The 2,866-nt window shown below is 43.1% G+C and overlaps 1 pseudogene; it reads right to left on the bottom strand.

Moving 5' to 3' along the window:
- Nucleotides 1-225: 225 nt before the first annotated feature.
- LOC118009170 lies at nt 226-755 on the bottom strand (annotated as a pseudogene).
- Between the last annotated feature and the right edge of the window lie 2,111 nt (nt 756-2,866).

Genomic DNA, 2,866 nt, shown 5'->3' with positions numbered 1-2,866 from the left:
TTCTTTCTTTCTTTCTTTCTTTCTTTCTTTCTTTCTTTCTTTCTTTCCTTTCTTTCTTCCTTCCTTCCTTCCTTCCTTCCTTCCTTCCTTCCTTCCTTCCTTTCTTCTTTTTTTCTTTTTTGCCTTTTAAACTGCTTTATTAACTTCATAATATATAATGAGCATCTTGCCATGCAATAGGGTAAAACTCTGTGGCTGACAGAATCTTACAGATTGGGTCAAAATACAACATTCAGTTAGAAGCTGGCATAGAAGACCCACAGGAGACATGTAACACCAAAAGGTTTACAACAAAGGTACATCGAGCACATGTAAGTTTAGGAAGCAGATGTGTCTTCCTATTAGCTTCAGGGAAAACATCAGGATTCAAGGCATAAGGCAAAACTCATGATGGTCACGGTGAGGAGGGTCAGGGCTAACTGCCCACAGACTGTGACTGACTCGCTTTTCCCTTAGCTTTTCCATCAGCTGTCTCACCTCCTCCCCAGTCCTTTCCATATTCTCTTCTCTCATCCTTGCCTGCAGCTCCAAGCCTCTGAATCATGTCCCACCTACACTGCAGGATGGGCTGTCTAACACTGAAATGCCTAGGATTTTCTCTAGGCACACAATAGTCACCAGCTTCCAAAGGGAGGACCAAGGGCTTTCCTTTATTAACAACTTGCTCCTTTTCATCCTTTTTTTTTTTTTTCCTTTTCCTGGTTGGCATTGTCCATGTTGAGATTTTTTACTGCTTATTCCTCTTTGGACGCCATTGCTTCTGGGCCTATCCTTGCAGTTTCCTCCTCCTCCCCATTCTCAATTCTCTGATGCAAGTGCACCACCATGACACTTAGACGCACGCACCTGCTCCCCCTCTGCCTCCTACTCTTTGGGGCCACCCCCAGCCTGCATGCCCGTGGGGCCACCGGGAGCAGGTACTGAGAAGGAAGCGAGCGAGTGACCGCCAGGCGACAAATATCCAGAAGTCTTAATACATTTCTGTCCCGATACTGCACCTGCATCGACTGGACCTAGTCCTCACCCCTCCTCTCTGACGACCTTGAAACAGTAGGTAACGTAGAAATCTGGAACAGGGATAGAAAGAGAAGCACTTTGCTAATAGTGTAGATAATCTTTTTCTCATCCATCACTGGAAATACATTGAGACAAATTTGTATGCAGAAGGACCTTTTTGTTTTGTTTTGGTTGTTTTTAAAAACTTTTTATATGAGACTCATAAGAAGTTGCATAAGAGTTCCTATGTATCCCCTACCCAGCTTTCACCAACAATCACCTCTTATGTAACTATAATATGTTGTTAAAATCATGCAACTGACACAGATATACTGCTATGAACAGATAGAAGGATGTTATTTTATAATGACAAAGGAAGAGTTTCTTAGATTACATTTGTTTTCACCTAGGATAAAACAAAGTAACTCACAGCAGCCTCTTTAATGCATTTTCCTACAATTATTAATAGTTGGGTGGTTGGAGTGTGAGTTAGTAAATGTGCTTAAATCCAATCATGCCATCCCATTTTGCCTGTCCTCAGGTATTGACGTTTGATTGGTTCCTGGGTTTTTGCTGATGTCTGAGATGCATAATTTTCAACTCCATGCTCGCTATCAAGCCCCCATTTCTCAATGCTCCGACACATGTAGGAGCCCCAACAACAGCCTTTCTCAGGCAGATTGTTAGTGAGCAGACAGGCTGTGCCCTGGGTAATAGAGCCTCTATCTCCCTGAGGCAGCCCCGGCTATTTCCAGGACATCACACAGCTCCATCATTTCCCTTCTCCAGCCCATACATTTAGGGCTTTACTATTGTGATATAGACAACCCACAAGTTTGATTTTCCTTGTGGATTGGCTATGGATAAGAGTAGGTGATGAAATTTTGCCTTCGGAATGGGTTAGTGGACATATATGCTCCTGTCTTCTTTATGCATGTATGGTATTTACACTTGATAGTTTCATATATAGTCCAGCCCCAGGAGTCCAAAATCCTTCCTGACCAGCTGTTTTGAACAACTCTTACAGGACTTGATAAAGGTTAACCGAAGAGTCAAGGGGGCTTCCTTATAGAATTGGCAGCAGACTTCCCTCTGGAGGTTCCACCAACATGTTTGCCTTAATGTAGCCAGAAACCAGTAAAACTATTTTGGATCCACCTAGGAAACTTGTCCAAAAGTAAGACAATTATTTCACCAGATGCTGTGATATTATGGGTCCCACTTCACTGTGGTTTGGCAGATTTATGTTATGTGGACTGAAGCTTTGGTCACCTTTCTAAGTCTACGTCTAACTGTTGATGTTGTTAAGGAAAAGTTCATGACACTTAAAGAATGGTAAGGCAGACTTTATTTAGGGGGACTATCACAATAGGTGTGGAGACCCTCGCAGTGGGGTCTTGCAGTGGAGGAGACGGATTGGCTCAACTCTGATTACAACCAGGAAAGGTGAGAATTTAGAGTCAAGAGCAGGGTGGGGGTCAGTGGATGGAAAATTACTAAGAGGAAACATCAGGGGTAAGGGGATTCTGGCAAAACCGACCTACCAGGATCCTTGCTGAAGGCAGGCCGGGGCGATTGGATGTCACCTGGGAGATGGTGGAAAATGAAATTGGCTACCCAGGGTGACAAAATATAGAGGATGAGGGATAAACTAACTTAACAGGATTCTTGCTGAAATTGGGCAATGCAGAGATGAACACAGAAGTTCAAGAGTTGAGACCTAGTTGAAAGGAAAACTCAGGGGAGGAACCTGATTAGAGTTTGGGCCAAGGGTAGAATCTTTGCCAATGTTTGCGTTGTAAAAAATGCTTATTATTACCAAACAGACAGGTGAGCTTTGTTGGTAAGATACTCAAACTTTTCTTTATCT

The sequence above is a fragment of the Mirounga leonina genome, unplaced genomic scaffold, assembly GCF_011800145.1.
Source record: "Mirounga leonina isolate KUSES-001 unplaced genomic scaffold, KU_Mleo_1.0 Mir_127, whole genome shotgun sequence".
Taxonomy (NCBI): Eukaryota; Metazoa; Chordata; class Mammalia; order Carnivora; family Phocidae; genus Mirounga; species Mirounga leonina.
The sequence above is the reverse complement of the archived record's forward strand: the minus strand, read 5'-3'. Positions and strand labels throughout refer to the sequence as shown.